This window comes from Mus musculus, chromosome 13 (genome assembly GCF_000001635.26).
Source record: "Mus musculus strain C57BL/6J chromosome 13, GRCm38.p6 C57BL/6J".
Taxonomy (NCBI): Eukaryota; Metazoa; Chordata; class Mammalia; order Rodentia; family Muridae; genus Mus; species Mus musculus.
The window spans coordinates 103,630,959-103,648,892 of NC_000079.6; the positions used below are offsets into that span (position 1 = coordinate 103,630,959).

Here is a 17,934-nt window from a genome sequence, read left to right on the forward strand (position 1 = left end):
TAAGTTCCTATTGCTGTGCCAAACAGCATGACCAAGGCAACTTGCAGAGAGAAGGGTTTCTTTGGCTTATAAGTTATTTATAGTCCATCAGCCAGGAGATGTCAGAGTGTGAACTCATGGCAGGAACCTGGAGGCAGGAACTGAAGCAGAGGCCACAGAAAAGTGGAGCTCACTGGCTTGCTCTCCATGGCTCACTTGGTTTGTTTGCTTGTATAACCCAGAACCACCTGCCCAGGAGTAGCACCATCCACAGAGGCCTGGGCCCTCCCACATCAATCATTAGTCAAGAAAATGCCCCACAAGGCATTCTGATGGCATTTTCTCAGTTGAGGTTCCCTATTCCTACATGACTCTAGTTTGTGTCAAATTGAAACACACATACACACACACACACACACACACACACACACACACACACACACACACATCTAACCAGCACAGCCTAGTTCACAGATGCAGAAGGTCTAGGTATGGTGATTATCAAGCCATAAATGAACACCTATGTATTCTGAACTCTTGGAACTCACCAAGCTCCTCCAGAAGGGGATCCATCCATTCTCTTTTAGAACTCCATTCTGAACATTACAATGTCCATGAGATAAGGAAAGAGCTGGTGGGACAGAGCCTGTACAAGATCTATGGTTTGAAAATAGGGTTTCCTAACATACCCAACCCCAGAATGTGAACATTGAACATCCTACTTATGTATGATGTGCCTGAGATTCCTCCTATACATATCACTTACCTGCTAGACTAGCAAATGGCCCAAACTACATGTTGATGATTCACCCTTGTCTTGGTTACTTTTATATTGCTGTGACAACACACCATGACGAAGTTAACCTATAAAGGAAGGTATTTCATTTGGGGCTCATAGTTCCAGAGGGTTAGCCCATGACTATCATGGTAGCAAGCATGATAGCAGGCAGGCAGTCATGGCTGCTAAGGGGCAGCTAAGATCTTACATCTGATTTACAAAAGAGAAGCATAGAGGGACAGGAAGAGGGAAAGGGAGAGGGAGAGAAAGAACTAGGAATGGCATGGGCTTTTGAAACATTCAAGTCCTCCCATAGTGACACACTTCCTCCAACAAAGGACCCTAATCCTTCTAAAATAGTTCCACCAATTCAGAACCAAGCATCCAAATATATGATCCTATGGGGTCATTCTAGTTCAAGCAATTGTAGACTTTTTGAATCCTGTGGACCACTCTGGACTACAGTTACCTAATAAAACATAAATATTTATGGAAGCTGACCTTCTCAGATGCTACTTCAGACAACTGCTTGTAAGCTGTACAGATTTCCTCCTCCTGATGTCTCCTCAGCTACTTCAGAGCTTAGGTTGGACAGCCTGGACCCAGGTGTTAAAACTCAGAACTCAGGGTAACAGAGAAGCTGGTCTCAGACTCAAACTGACTCTATAGAGCCAAGAATCATTAGAGAGGGACAAGCAAGATGCCCAGGAGTGGAATATAGCCAAGGACCGCAGAGTCTCTTCTTAGGCCTTACACTGCCATGTCCTTAGAGGCAGAATATGCACACATTGGCAGTAGGCACCCAGAGCCTGCCCATCTTTCTCCACTTCACCTCCATGTGACAAGGCAAACTGTGTCCTGGGAACTCCTGTGATATATTCTGATCTTGAATTCCATTGACACAGTGGAAGCTGGGAGAGCCTGCTTACCAGGTCCCTCTATGGTACCTGGTTCTCACGCATCATGTTCTGACATCGTCCCTTGTGTCCCTTGTCTACTCAACTCCTGGTGGCTCCAGAGTGAGCTCCTAGATATGCTTGCACACCCAGATCCATACTTCTTCTTCTTTTTTTTTTTTTAGCATAAATGTTTGAGGGGTTTTTTTTCATATTTTTTTATTATGTATTTTCCTCAATTACATTTCCAATGCTATCCCAAAAGTCCCCCATACCCTCCCCCCCCCACTCCCCTACCCACCCATTCCCACTTTTTGGCCCTGGCGTTCCCCTGTACTGGGGCATATAAAGTTTGCATGTCCAATGGACCTCTCTTTCCAGTGATGGCCGACTAGGCCATCTTTTGATACATATGCAGCTAGAGTCAAGAGCTCCAGGGTACTGGTTAGTTCATAATGTTGTTGCACCTACAGGGTTGCAGATCTCTTTAGCTCCTTGGTTACTTTCTCTAGCTCCTCCATTGGGGGCCCTGTGATCCATCCAATAGCTGACTGTGAGCATCCACTTCTGTTTTTGCTAGGCCCTGGCCTAGTCTCACAAGAAACAGCTATATCAGGGTCCTTTCAGCAAAATCTTGCTAGTGTATGCGATGGTGTCATCGTTTGGAGGCTAATTTTTTTTTAATCTTTGTCTTTTTCTTTTTTTAAGATTTACTTATTTTATGTATATGATTACACTGTCCCTGTCTTCACACACACCAGTAGAGGGCATGGGATCCCATTATAGATGGTTGTGAGCCATCTGGTTGTTGGGAATTGAACTCAGGACCTCTGGAAGAGCAGTCAGTTCTCTTAACCCCTGAGCCATCTCTCCAGCCCCCAGATCCATACTTCTTAGTCCTCCTTAGAGACCAAACAATTCCTCCAACTCTGTGATTTTACTCTGAATTTTTCCCTTTGTGGTGTTTGGCTTCTTCACTTCTTTAAAGTTGCTTTTGCTTTAGTTCTTCCTTGAATATCACCCCTTGCTTTGTACTCTGTGTGGTTGCCTATACAATCCTGTTATCCACAGGACACATGGAAGTAGCCCATGGAGAAACAGGAGCAAAGAAGCACCATCAAATGAAACGAAGAAGCACACTGCCATCATTAGAATGAGCTTAGCCCAAGCTTTCTATCCAATGGGCCCCAACCTTTGTAGAATAAGCTGCTAAATGCTGTGGGTGATACAAAGAATGAGTCACAATTCCTCCCCTTAGAAGATCATTAGTGGACTGTGACAAAACCTGCTTGCCTCATAAAGCCAGGGTGGTACATGGTAAATTCCAAAGGGACACTGTGTGACATCAGAGCCCAGGGAAGAGCAGAGTGCATTTAATTTCTGATGTCCCATTGAGGACTTCAGAAAGAACCTCACTGGCTTTGCTGCCTGTAAGGCAAACAGCTTCCTAGCACAGGCATCCAATATGAGTTCTGCTCTACCCAAAAAAAGCAGCAATAACAGGAATTTTGTCTCAGATAGAGCATTTTGCTTGTCTAAAATGGGCTTTGGGACAATAGAGAAAATATTTCATTGTCTGACAAGTCACCTGACTTCGAATTCCTGGCAATCGTGTGACTTCTTGGCATGGAGTACTTAATGGTTATTTTAGAGGTTTCTGTACAGGTATGTTTTCCAGAGTTTGATCTGACTCTGAAGACTAGCACCAGTGATCCCAGAATTTTTGAATTACAGATCTAGAAGGGACCCGAAGCCTTCTAACCATGGTCATCCAGCCTGAATACTTTTGATAACCCAAAGCTCACTCCTATTGGTATTCCATTTCCTTTGGGGACATATCTAAGTGGTAGAATACGTTTTTCCACTAGAGAAGGTTTTCTTTGAGTTAGAAAAAGGTAGCTACACTTAATTTTAGCTTTAAAGATTATTTTCTTAGTGAAAAATAATGAATTCTGTTATTAACTTTTCATAAGCATATATCATTGTACACTGACCATACTGACTGACTGCCACAAAACTCTCTGTCTGCCCCCCAAAAAAATCCACCCTCCTGCTTTTGCATCATACACAGATACATGGTCAAATTTTAAACTTGCATTTAAGAGAAAACATGTGACATTTCATGACTACTTTCTACAATGACAAAGACCACCATAAATGCCTGGCAGTACAAGAAATTCACCCCATCTAAGTGAAGGTCAAGACCACATGATCCCATCCCAGCAAAGGTGAGACGTACTGAGGAATGAACTTCAGGGTCTATTCCTCTATGTTCCCAGGAATCTGTACAATATCCCTCAACAGGGAGGCTTTGAACTTTCTATTAATTCACTGTCTTAAAAGCACGTGGAAAATAAAATTCTGACACTGAGTAATTGCCTCCAAGAAACTCTTGGAAAATCAAGGACCAGCCAAAATTCAAAGCACAGAGTACTTGCTCAGATTATAATAAACTTAGTCACATGCAAAAAAAAAAAAAAAAAAAGCACGTGGAGGCCAGGCATTCTGACCTGAACCCAAGAAACTGTAACCATATCAGAGTATGCTTGACAGAAATCAAGGTTGAGCAGATCAACAGGCAGGCATGGAGATGCTGGGACCTTCAGATAAGAAAGAATGGTGTTTGCAGGGGCTAAAATTCTCAGCAAAATGCAGTTGAGAATAGTTAAACCTGTATCTGTAAGTGAGCACCTACTATGAGCTTGATACAACAAAACCTTGATCTCAAAGGACTATGTCTACATACTTTCCACCCAAGCTTTTTAAAACCATATACATATGTATGTATACATATATATGTGGTGTCTAAAACAGTGAGCTTCATTTTGATCTGTTCACACATATATATGTTCAGATAATAATCAGTTTTTCAGTGCCCTTCCGTGTTACCCTTTCCCCATCCTGGGGTGCTCTCCCTCATCCTAAATAGTCCCCTGTTATTTTCTTGTCTTACTCACCCACACTTTTAACTGCTTCTTGGCTGTTGCCTTTAAATTGATCCAAAATTATAATACACGCATTTCTTGCTTAAATTTTTTTCTTAAATAATACAAAAAGTAGTGAAGAAATGTTTTGAAATTCCATGTTTTTGCAATGCAGAATAAATGATTACAATTTCTATCTCTCTTTGGACCTCTTCCCTTTCTTCTACTCCTAGCTCTGCATTATCACCCCCAGGAAACTCATAAACTCTGTGAAAACTACAAGGCTCATGTGTGTGTGTGTGTGTGTGTGTGTGTGTGTGTGTGTGTGTGTGTGTGTTTCAGCCATGTTTCTCTACAGTTTCATATTCACACCCAATTATTCTCTGCTCCTGGGTTAGCATATTCAGTTTCCATTCCTCCAATGGCTACTCTTCAGACTTTATAATAGTCTTAACTTGGTGTTCTTAGAACCAGATACAAAGCTATTGGTATCTGAGGCTACCTTTGAAATATCGGCTTCTATTAATCCCATTTCCATTCTATCTAAGTCCCAGACCTTTGTTGTTTTATGATCAGAATTTTAGTTATACTTTGCTCTTAAACATACACATCAATTATTCTTTGCCTCCTGAAGTCTGTGCCTTCCTTCTTGGTTTATTGGGGATTTTGTTTTGTTTTATTTTGTTGGGTTTCTTTTTTTTTTTTTTTTTTTTTTTCCTGCTTGAGGGCACTCTTTATCATTTCTTTCTGACTGGTAAACTATTCCATTTTTTCTATCTGAAAACATCCTTGCTTTTTCATCCCTCTAAATTATTTTTCTGGTCCTATAGAGTCCATAGTTTTCTCAAAAATATTTCAGCAGAGATAGCATGGTATCTACCATCTACAGATGTGTGCTAGTCACAATCTCTGGTTTCCTTGGTTAAGACTGGAGGAACTCTAAGCAATAATAAACACTGGAAGGGTAGTTCATTAGAATTTTAAATATCTTATTCAATAGTGTGCTTCCTTCCTGTTCTGGGCTGATAGCTCAGTCAGAGAGTAACTAACAGGCATGAGGACCCCAGCTTGAACCTCCAGAAGCCACATCAGAAAAGTCTAGTGTCAGGACTGATGAAGTCATGGATCTTGGAGTAGAACTTACAACCACAACTTTACTAAGCTGGCATAATCCCTAGCTACATTCTAAATATTTATTCTTATACCCACGGATAAGTATAGGTCTCACTCTTCATCAAAAGAAAATAATGAAATGTCTCCCTGCAACAGATGGAGCCTATTACAGAAAACCACAACCAATTCAAATGCTGAGTCCAAGTGATCATGTGGTGTGCAGCCCCAACTGATACATCCAACCACCCAACTCCTGCATTGAAGGCTCAGGGACCATAGCAGAAGAAGGGGTGGAAAGATCACAAAGAACTAGAGGAATCCGAAGTTTGCTGTGAGATTTTTGTCTCCAAGAAATGTCAGAGAAGCTTCACCCATGAAGTCTCATCAGCATGGCTGCCTAAACAAGACCTGAACAGTGAACACACCAATGTGCATGCTCACCTGTACTGGGGAAGGCTCATGGGACTGAAACTCTAGACAAGAAACTATAGGCAACTAAGGAATAGTGAGAATGGGAGGAACAATGCTCCCCAGGGAAGAGCGCACCAACTCATTATCCAATACCAAGTGGTCAGCCCTGAAATCATATAAATACAGGTACAATTATGGGCTGGGAAAGCCTGAAAATTTAACAGCTTGCAACACTAAGACAGGAAGGAGGATCATGAGTTCAGGGTGCTCCTTGAATATAGAGTGAGTTCTAGGTCAGCCTTGGCAGCCTAGTGAGACCGGTCTTGAAAATTAAAAATGTTTTTTAATTGCTTCATCTTGTATTTTACTTGTGCATGTTTTGCCTGCAGGTATAGATGTGTGCCACATTGCATGGCCTGGTGCCAGCAGAGTTCAGAAGAGGGTGTAGGATCTCCGAGAACTGGAGTTACATGACATTTACAGGATTACTGCCCTGTCAGTGTTGGGGACTGAACACTGGTTCCTCTACAAGAGCATCAGGGCTTTTAAGCAGTGAGTCACCATTCCAGGTTTTAAGAAAGGGTCAAGGATGTACTACAATGGAAACATTTGCCCGGTGTGTGAAAAGCAAAGACTCTCCCCACTCAGCCTCACAAAGCAAGCCTGAGATGACCTGCAGCCCAATGCCATGAAGTTTAAGCCTGGATGAGCAGACCACAAAGACAACCTCTTCGAGGTGCCACATAGAATAGGTAGGGCATAGCCCTCCCAAGATCACTCCAGACATCCAAAGGCATCAGGTAGCACTAAGATGAATAAGAGGTGGAGAGGTGGAAGAGAAGGCGAAGCAGAGGGATGTGTGCACAATGAAGAGAGGCAGAGCTGGAGACAGGAACATGGCCTCCTAAGGCCATGGTAAACTCTTCACCTGTGTTTCCACCAAGGGCCATGTCTGGCTCTGCAGCAGTGTGGATCTGTTACCACTAAAGGCTAGGTAGACATTCCTGGTCTGGGCTGCAATGTTGATGTCTGAGGGCTATACAGAGCTAGCCCTGCCCCTAAGCAGCTGTAGTACTTACCCAGGAAGCAGAGCAGAGCTGGCCCTGATTGGGGCAATGGAGAGTGTAAGCATGAGAAAGCTGACCCTGCCACTCACCTACCATGTGGTGGCATAGGCAAGGGAGTGTTGCCCTCTCCCCTCATTCCTCCCAACATATGGCAGGTGGAAGAGCTGTCCCTAGGGTCAATGAGAGTAGGGTGCTGGCCCAGGCCTCTACCAAGTGTAGCACTCCTGAGAGCAGGCCCTGCACCTCACCTGGGCAGCACAATAGACCTGACCCTGCTAGAGGATCCAGCAGCCTCTCAAGCCCCATCCCTTACAGGGCATGAGAGCCAGAGAGCCGGATGCTGGTGAGCTTGTCCTGGAGGTGTGGGTGCATGAGAGCCCAACCCCAACATCCGCCGCATCTACAAACTGCCGCCGTGCATGAAGGGGCCAGTCCTAGAGATCTGAAGCTGCAAGATCCCCATGTCACTGGGCAACAAAAGATATCTAAGAGGAGTCCCAGTGAGGACCCAGTATTGATAGTGTAGCAGGAATCAGATATCCTCAAACCAGGCCAATGACTCATTGCAGTGAACATTCACAAGTAAAGAAGTATAAGGGTATACTGTGGGACACACTGGCATAGACTACAACTTCCCCAAGGGTTTTTTTTTTCCTGTTTGGGGGGTGGGGGAGGTTGTAAGGGCAGAGGACAGGTACTTGAGGGTAGGGAGATGAGTGGGATTGGTGTGCATGATGTGAAATTCATGGAGAATCAATGAAAAAGCTAAATTTAAAAAAAAAAGAAGCAATTTCTACAAGCCCTGAAAATACTGAGACTGCACAGAGAGGGAGATGGCCTAGAAGTACCTTTTATTGTTAAAAATAACTGGTGGTCCAGCTATGTGGTTTAGTAGTATGCAAGCACCTGTTTTGTTCTGCTGCTGTGTGAACAAGCTATAGAAACAGCCCACAGCAGCACCTCAGTCCAGGCAGAGCAATGGGCTCCCTTTGACCTGCATCTCCCTACTTAATAAAAGATTCTATCATTTAATAGAACAGAAAGGTCCTCTGAGCTGCTCATGGATACCATCTCAACGGCCTCTAGAGAAGCTTTATGCAAGCTGTTGGGAGTAATCCTTAAAGGATGGAGAGTTTCGTGATTTTTGTAAAACCCACATAACTACTATTTGTAACTGGCAAATTAAAAGAAAAACATCTTAGGATAAGGCAGGATTCAGTTTAAGGTCTGCTTTCATTAGAACATCCTACCGAGTAGCAAGAATAGAAAGAGATTTCACTCTCCAGTAATTACCAAACATACCAAAAGAGTAAATCTCAGCACTGCTTAAATGTGTTCATGGTATTAGCTGATGGCAAAAGACTGTGGGTTCCAAGTGTCTTAGTATCCATTGTCTCTTGGTATCTCTGTTGAGAGAATTCTGCTGTCTGCCTCCATGCCACCATGTTGTAGGTAATTCCCGGACTTTACCTTATTGTTTTTAGATCTTTTGAGAATGGTTTTACTCTACAGTCAAAGCTAGCTTAAAACTCACTAGATAGCCCTAGCTAGACTAGAACTCATAGTGATTCTCTTGTCTCAGCCTCTTGTATACTAGGATTACAGATGTAAGGAACTACATTGGCCTTTCTTAGGGTTTATATTATGCATTTTACCATAATGGAATTGATCAAGGAATTTTTTTCCAATCCTTTTTGGCTGTCAATTCTTTCTTTCAAATTACTAATTCTTTCCTTATCTGTGTCTAAATTACACTACAACCCATCTCTGAGATTTTTAATTCAATGAGTCTACTTTCCCTTCTTTAAAGTTTCTACTTACATTTCTTACTTCAATTAAATAAGTTATTTTTTTTCTGTTGGTACTTCTACATGACTGGGATAGTGGCAGAGTCTCTTAGCATGTGATCAATCTGAAGTTGTCACTTTAATTTTTCACCATGACTGGGAATAGGATTCCAGGCACCTTGATTTATAACATACAGACTTGCAAGAACATGAACTTAGGACCTCTTTATTGTTAGAATCACCATGGAGCAGGAGAGATGGCTCAGTGGTTAAGAGCACTGGCAGCTCTTCCAGAGGACCTGGGTTCAATTCCCAGCATCCACACAACAACCATCTATAACTACAGTCCAAGGGGATTCAACACCCTTTTCTGTCATCCCTGGTCATCAGGCACGCATGCAGTGCACAGACATATATGCAAGCAAAACACTGTACATGTGAAATAAATAAATAAATCCCAACCAAAAAAGAGAAAGAAAGAGAAAGGCCATAACAGGAAAAGGGACAATAGGAAGTAGAAACCTGAAAGACTCTGTATGCTACAGAAACCACAATTACATCGTGTACTCTAATCACGGGTACAACGTGGCTTTGAAGCTCCAAACTCTTCAGAGAAAACTTTGCCCAAGAGACAAGGTGTTTGATCTTGTGCATAACAGCTCTGAAGGAACGATTTAGAGCAAGTAAGCCAGCAAACACTAAACAGCTGGATGCACGGTGGCCTGGCGACCTCGGGACTGGGCTGCAGGGAAACTGCTAATTGGAAATAGAAGATCCGTGTGGTCCTTCAGACCTGGCGTGTCAAGCTGCTGTTCTATTTCTCTTCCTGTTTTCCTATTGCAGGGGAATCGAGTGAAGAGAACTTTCAGCTGGTCAGCAATGCCAAAAGGCTAAAGGAGACTGGCTCTCTCAGTAGCCAACATGCCACAAAGAGAAACGTGCGTGGTCAGATGGAGATGTGGCAGAAGGCCACAGGCTACAAATTTAGTGGTTTCAAAAATAAAAGAGAAAAAGCAAACCCCACTCAGATAGGTACACTAGCATCCTAGTCTAGAGCAGCCTTAGCGCTCAACTCCCCTACACCCTCTACAGCAGCTACCATAATGAGAGTCCACAAGAATGAAGCAAACTGGCCCATCTGCACTGGCTCAGCGGCCTCCGTGTTGGCAAGCATGGAGAACATCCTATATAAATTATAAAAAGAGTATCCCTCTAGGGATTCAGCTCTGTTGGAAGACTGTTTGCTTAGCCTGCGCAGGGCCCTGGGTTTGATCCCCAGTACTATATAAAATCTAGCATGCTGGTGCATAGCTATAATCCCAGCATTGGAGGCAGGAAGCTATAATCCCAGCACTGGAGGCTGGTGCATAGCTATAATCTCCAGAGTTAGAGGCAGGAAGATTGGGAGTTCAAGGGGTGCTTAGTTGTCCTCAGCTACGTATAGAACTCAAAGGCCAGCCTAGCATATAGCAGACCCTGTCTCAAATAAATAAACAAAAGAATATACTTTGAGAAATACTGTAGTACAAATTATTTCCACATTTATAGTGGATATTTCAACTTAGCATTTAAATGAAATAATTACTGACTAGTGGATGATTCTCATTTCAATGCATAGATTAAATTTCTACCATTGGGGGGAAAACAAATGGAAAATGAGGCGAAGCTGGATTCCACATTACCCACGCATGGAAAGAACTGACTGTACAAGCAACTTCCTCTAAGGCTCTCAACCTTGGTCACATAGTCTGTCAACTGAGGCACTTAAAAAATACCAATGTCTGGGTGCTACCCCAAACCAATTAAACTCAAACATCCAGAGGGGGAGCCCTGGTATCAGCAATTTTTAAATGCTCACCAAGCAATTCCTATTTGCAGTCAAGGTCAAAACCCACCAGCTCTGATGAAATCTGAGGGGTTAGTCCTGAGAATCAACTGTCCGCTCTCAAATGGCATTCGGGCCCGACCTCAGAAACAGTTAGGCATCTGACACAAAAAAAAAACCAAGAATCGTGCTCGCTTCGGCAGCACATATACTAAAATTGGAACGATACAGAGAAGATTAGCATGGCCCCTGCGCAAGGATGACACGCAAATTCATGAAGCATTCCATATTTTTGTGGAACAACAATATGAACTAGCCAGCACCCGGGAGCTCTTGTCTTTAGCTGCATATGTATCAGAAGATGGCCTAGTCGGCCATCACTGCAAAGAGAGGCCCATTGGACTTGCAAACTTTATATGCCCCAGTACAGGGGAACGCCAGGGCCAAAAAGGGGGAGTGGGTGGGTAGGGGATTAGGGGGGTGGGTATGGGGGACCTTTGGGATAGCATTGAAAATGTAAACGAGGAAAATACCTAATAAAAAAGAAAGAAAGAAAGAAAGAAAGAAAGAAAGAAAGAAAGAAAGAAAGAAAGAAAGAAAGACCAAGAATCAAACAAAGCACCAGGAAAGCAAACTCCTCTGGGATCCACAAACACAGACTCTGCAGGTAGGCCTTCCTGCAGAAGCCAGAGCGGAGAGATCGTCGCAGGGATGTGCGCCATTCCATTCTCTGTCAAATAGTGGCTAAAGCAGAAAATTAGCTCTGTCGTCATCATTGATTAAGCAGTATTTTTCAAAGCCTCCAGTCATCAGTAAAGGAGTCCTACTCAACAGATTAACAGATTATTTTAGTGATTAGCTAGTGGTTTTCATTGGGTTAGCAAAGTGCCTTATAGATGCAGTGCACCCAGGCATGGGCTGCAGCTGTGACAGAGGCAATATCTCCATGCCTCTCCCTGACCTGTGCCTGATAGCCCCAGGACCAGGAACGCTTGAAGAGGATGCATAGAGCCTGGGTCACTGTTGTCATTACCTCATCTACTTCCTTTTACATTCTAGTTGGACTTAACAATATTCAGCGCTCTTTCTCTCTCTCTCTCTCTCTCTCTCTCTCTCTCTCTGTGTGTGTGTGTGTCTCTCTCTCTCTCTCTCTCTCTGTCTCTCTCTCTCTCTCTGTGTCTCTCTCTCTCTCTCTGTCTCTCTCTCTCTCTGTGTCTCTCTCTCTCTCTCTCTCTCTCTCTCTCTCTCTCCTTTCGCTAAGGAAATAAGCACAGTAGCATGAAACTTGCCTTCTCTAAATCCTCTGCGGTTGGTGAGGCATTTCCACACGCTTCCTCTATACACCTCCCCTTTTCACATCATCAACAACGCAGCCTCAGCGAGCTGGGCTGTACCAGCCAGGCAATTTTTCAGGTGCCAACATGTGCCTTGAGTATGCCTTGGCCAAGGCAGTGGCTGGCAGCCAAAGAACCAGGCAGGGACACTTCATTCTTGCCCTGAATTCGAATTCTAACGCACCAAATCTCTTGCCCGCCCTGCTAAAAAAAAAAAAAAAAAAAAAAGGTCCACTCCTTGTAGCCCTTAACAATTCCCTCTGCAGGCAGCAGCAGCTGGAGATCATGAAAGACAGAGAGCTCAGGGCCCAGGAAGCTGAAGATGCAGGTTTTTATAGCCAGGAGACCTTGAGTGAGCCATTTAACCTCTCTGACCTTCTGTTTTCTCTTCTGTAAAATGGAAATAAAAATATCCATCCTGTCTTCCTTAATAGATTGCCGTGAGATCGGGGTGGCATGATAGATGTAGGGGCTTTGCAAAATGTTAAGTCCCAAGTTTTATCTTTACAGCATATGATCCCGGCTCCCCTGAACACCATTCTTCATGACAAAGAGAGCCGTCAACATCAAACACACACTTGAAGGGCCCCTCTGGGGACGAAAGTTCTCCTTCCTACTGTCTGACTTACTGATGGGGATAGATATTCCCAAGGCATAGCAAATTCTGCTGGCCTTGGTCCCCTGAGAGCTGTCACAGAATATATGACAAAAAAGCCCAGAAAAGATAAAGGGATTAAAGGGATCAAAGGAAGAGGTTTTGTTTTAGCAAAGGCCTTTTCCATAGAGGTTATTAGAGAGGACAGACTTCCTGATCACCCCTGATGCTTCACATGGGGTCCCATGTGAGGCCCATTCAGCCAGAATGACCTCTATGGAGAACTCACATATCCTGAAGAACCTAGCTACCTGGATTTCAGTTTGTCAGTTGTACTTGGACAGGCAAAACAGGCCAGAGAGCAAGAACTTCACTGGTGTGGGAAGCAGTCAGAGGAGAGCGAGATGGTCCATCGGTGAAGTGCCTGCCGAGCAAGCAAAAGAGTCTGAGTTCAGAAATCCACGTAAAAAGCCAAGAATGGCCCCTGTGCCTACAATCACAGTGCGGGCTGGGAGGGGATTTTTGAAGGGATGCTGCTCAGCCTGTCTAGCCAAGCAGCAGATTCCAGTCATGGAGAGACCCCTGTCTCAAAAAGTAAGAGCTACAGAGGAAGGTATAAACATTGCCCTCTGACCTCTCCCCAACTGAAGAAAGCACCAAGAGAGAAAGAAGTAATGGGAGGGGGGATGAAGGGAGAGAAGGGAAGGGGGGAAGGGGAAGAGGGAGGGAGAGTATGTTAGACAGAAGAGCAACAACAGGAGTTACCCCAGCCAAGGGATGGCTGCCTTACAGTTAAGTAGAATGAAGCTGGGCTCCTAGGAATGAGTGTCACATTAAACAAAAGATTCAATGTGGAAAGTGTAGCCAGTACAAATGCAGCTTTTAAACATTAATAGAAGGAGAGGCAGGCACAGTGGCTGGGCAGGCCTCCCACTGGTTCGTTCAAGAAACTTGATGTGTAGTGACATCTAGTGGCATCACATATGAAAGGCTGCTGAAGTTTTTTTTTTTTTTTTTTTTTTTTTTTTTTTTTGAGTGGATGAATCAAAGTTTGTCTATATCTACAGGACAGAGAGCAGCCTTTTGTAATTCTCTGCCGCACTTGCTCATGCTCCAGGAACTAGAACTTTGAGAAAACCCATTCAGTGGTCATGTATGGTAGTGGAAACAAGAAAGGGACCAAGCATCTTTGGGCTTGCTATATGTTTATTTTTATTTAAATCGGGGCATATCACCAGTTGTGTTCTTGAGTCCATGAATGTAGCTGCGAGAATGAGTGACATATGGGCCAACGATCTAAGACATGTTGCCTGAACGGAGAGAGAAGCACTAAAGGATGACGTCACGTGGAGAACATGTCCCCCTTTGAAATAACACTTTTAAAATACATTTCATCTCAAACTGGCTGCCATTCTTCCTTTTACCCGAGAACTTGCAAGGTTTCCTTAAAAACTGTGGCATCCCAAGCTGACCAGTACAACCTAAGTTTTACTGTTACACAGACCACCAGCAATGTGGGTTGACGGTAGCAAGCTAACACTTTTCCAGGGTGTCTCAGAAAGCTCAAGCTGTTCCAGCAGATAAGAGTCTGCATTTCTGAGACACCCTCTCCAATCAAGAAATGAGTAGAACTCTCTGAATAAGCCAGCAGTGTCAGGATCGAGTGGAGAGAGAAGAAACCTCCCTGGAGGCTGCCTGAAGCCCAGGGAAAGAGCGACCATATGGCTTCCCGTTCTTGTCCTTTGTTAGGCACGGTTCTCAAAAGGAATAGAACCAACAGAACATAAATACATTATCAAAGGAGAATTATTAGCTTGGCTTACAAACAACCTGAAGAGAAATCCCTTTATCTTTCTCCAAGCCATCCAACAATGGCAGCCTACATGCTGGCGAGGCAGAGGTGCCCAGAGAGGTTAGGTCCGTAAAGCTGGATGCCTCCACTCAAAATGGGTTCCAAACAGCCACCAAATCCCTCAAGAGCTGTGAGTATTCAGTCCACATGGAAAGAACAAAACAGCTGGAGTGTGTTGTCATTGGAGGATGGCAGCAGCAATGATAGGCAGACTCCTGACACTTTTGTTCTTGGAGGGCATGGGATGGTCCCACCCACTCCCTCTAAGACTGGGTCTTCCCCTCTCAATCCTCTGAATCATCCTCATAGACACACCATGTCTCCTTCATTGGTTCTAAGACCCACCAAATCAGCAGTCAAGACCGACACATCACACATTCCTTACTGAAAAGGCCTCCTGCGGTTTTGAAAAAGTGTATGCTCTCCTATTTGTTCAACAAATAGTTCAAGACCAAGATTATGAATACATAAAAATAAAACAAAATCTTCTCTGTAGAGTGTTTCCTTGTCTTGGTCATTGCATTTGTCATATGAAGTGGCTTTTGAGCTCAAGTTAGGACTACAGTTGGAGCTTGTTTAAGACTTCAAATCCTGTGTCACATTAACGCAAGGAAATATGCTTGTAGATCACCTTTTGGTACAATCTAGCTCATCCAGGCTGAGCTGAGTGCCCGGAAGCGCCTCCTAGTGTTCAGTAGCAATATCTGCACCAAGGACAAGCTCAGCGGCTAAACCATAGATACCATCCAGCCATGTCTACCTGGAATGTTCCAAAGCCTGATGGATTGGGGGAAGGGATAGAAGGGAGCTGGAGGCTGAAGAATCCTGTCACTGTTGTCATAAGCACACTTAACCTCAAGTCCAATAACCCCATCAGACAGGCAGCTCCCTGCCCTCTAAACTCTCCAGAAAGAGATGTTATCCCCTTAATTGGTCAGTGGGCGTATTCCTCCCATGTTCAGATGTATAGTGCTATAGCTATTAGGAAAGGCACCCTGGAGAACTGGACAGGTGTATGAAGTGTGCATGAGTTGATGCACGCTCTCATGTATGTATGTATGCATGCATGTATGTGTGAAAGCTTCCTCTCCCAAATGGCCTTTCCTAGCCGTCTACTACAAGCATCCCATCTGCCCTGCTCATCACCAGAGACCTTTTCTAGCCTCCAGATCTGATCTCCAGTCCTCGACACTGCCCATCATGGCATCAGATGGCCCACAAGAATTTCACCTTCGTGTACAGAACTGAACTTGCCCTCCTCTCTCAGATCTACACTACCCTCCTCCCAGACTCCAGCTCAGTTACTGACACACCATCACCTGCTCACTCAAGCAACTTTTCTCGCACGCCTCTCTCCGTCCAAGTTCTAACGAGTCCTGACCCTGCTTAGCTCCCAGGATCTGGAATGTTCAGAATGGCATGGCTGCACATATGTCCTTTCCCCTTGCTTCCCTCCAACCTCCCCTAGCCCAGAGAATTACCAGGCCCAACGATTCTTCCCTCCAAGTCCCCCTCTGCTGAACCTCCCATCCTGTCTCTATTCATGCCCTCAGTTCCTTCCCCTCCATTGGCTTTAGAACAGCCACCCAGCCTTCAGGCTCACCCTCTCTAATACGATGCCACAGTAGCCTTTTCAATCCTGCCTTTGCCATCCTCTTGACTGAATTCTTCTGCCCGAGAATTCCAAGCCTTTCCCTAACTTGGATTCTAGGAATCATCTCTAAACAACCTTCACGTGTCCTTCATGTGCCTTACCTATGCAGATAGAATCTTGGAACCTGCCATCCTCCTCTGCCCTCTGTATCCTTGTGCATGCTGCTCCCTCTGAGTATGATGCTCTTCCTTATGTCCCCAGATGTCCACTCACTCCCTGCTATACCGGTGGTTCTCAGCTTTTGGGTCTCAATCCTTTTAGGGGAGTCAAATGACCCTTACACAGGGGTCATATATCAGATATCCTGCATATCAGATATTTATATTACAATTCATAACAATAGAAAGATGAATGGTTAGGGAGTAGCAGTGAAATAATTTTGTGGTTGTGGATCACCACAACATGAGGGACTGTGTTAAAGGGTTGCAGCATTAGGAAGGGTGAGAGCCACTGCTTTGTACAGATTTGGTTGCACCTTCCTCTATGTTTATGAAACTTTCTCCTTTTTTCTGCGCCTCAACTTTCTGTATGTCTCATACTTCTGTTTTCCTATTCTTCTCCACTAGAGTGCAAAATCCTTAAAGGATATGTCGGTATCTTTAATACTCTTTTTTACCTCTAGCATTTGGCATAAATTTGGCATTGATTTAATGGTTCAGTAAACATTTGTTAAAAGACTGGAGAGAAAACTTAGTTGGCAAAACGCTAGACATAGAGTCATGAGAAGTTGCGTTTGATCCCCAAAACCTATGTGAGAAGTCATATTTGATGGCACACACTTGTAACCCTAGCACTGCCTGAGACAGGCAGATCCCTACAGTTCCCTGGCCCAGCAACTTGACCTACTTGGCAAGTTTAAGGACAAAGAGTCCCTGTCCTAACCAAGTGGACAGCACTTTCAGAGCACCCAAGCTGGACCTCTGGCTTACACACACAGGAATAAAATAAGCATTTGTTGAATGAGTCAAAATGAAAAACAGCCAATTGCCTGCACACAGCAGAGGGCCTTCTGAGTCAGAACTCAGACTCGTGAGTCCTACTGTGCATTCCGCAATTTCCATCATGCCGGTGGTCCTTCCTCCTCCTTCTTCCCTGCTGACTGGCATCCTCATTTCCCTCTGGGAAAAACCCTTCTCCATGAAGACCATATGGGAAAGTGGACTCGGTTTCCAGTTCCAGAATGGCACATTTCTATCTTAGTGATTGGCTCCAGCAGGGCATAACTGATTTGAGTCCCATAAGTCATGGGAAAAAAAAAAAAAAAGAAAGATTCTCCACGGGCTTCTCAAAGGCCCAGGAGGAACCCCCACTTCCTCTTCTGGACTCTGTCAGATGCAGGCCATGGCCAACTTCCAGCCTAAGAAGAAAGGAAATACCAACAGAGCTCAAAGCGCCCTGCAGTGATGGGGCAGGAGCCTCTGCACTCAGCTACACTGAAGTCCACACTTACTCCCAACTTCCAGTCTCACAAATCCAATAAACCTCTGGTTAAATCCTTTGGTTTTATGCTATTATTACTACTAATAGTGAAATGTGTCCCCTGAAACATACATTCAAGATAACACATGTGTGCATGTGCATTTGAAAAGTAAGGAGCCATCATTTTTGCCCTGCTTAATTCTCTGACAACAAACCATCTTCCCAGCCACCATTCCCTTTGCTTTTGAAATACAGTACAGTTGAAGGAAAATTGGAAGAGCTGCCATGGTCAGCTCAAGT

The 17,934-nt window shown here is 44.2% G+C and overlaps 1 long non-coding RNA gene and 1 other non-coding gene across 2 annotated transcripts in view; one reads left to right on the forward strand and one right to left on the reverse strand.

Moving 5' to 3' along the window:
• Gm30551 (predicted gene, 30551) overlaps positions 1-17,934 on the reverse strand; it is a 116,239-nt gene that overhangs the window by 39,564 nt on the left and 58,741 nt on the right. The window lies entirely within an intron of this gene.
• Positions 10,968-11,074, forward strand: Gm24870. The gene has a single exon (XR_003950771.1). It is a non-coding gene; the product is annotated as a U6 spliceosomal RNA (small nuclear RNA).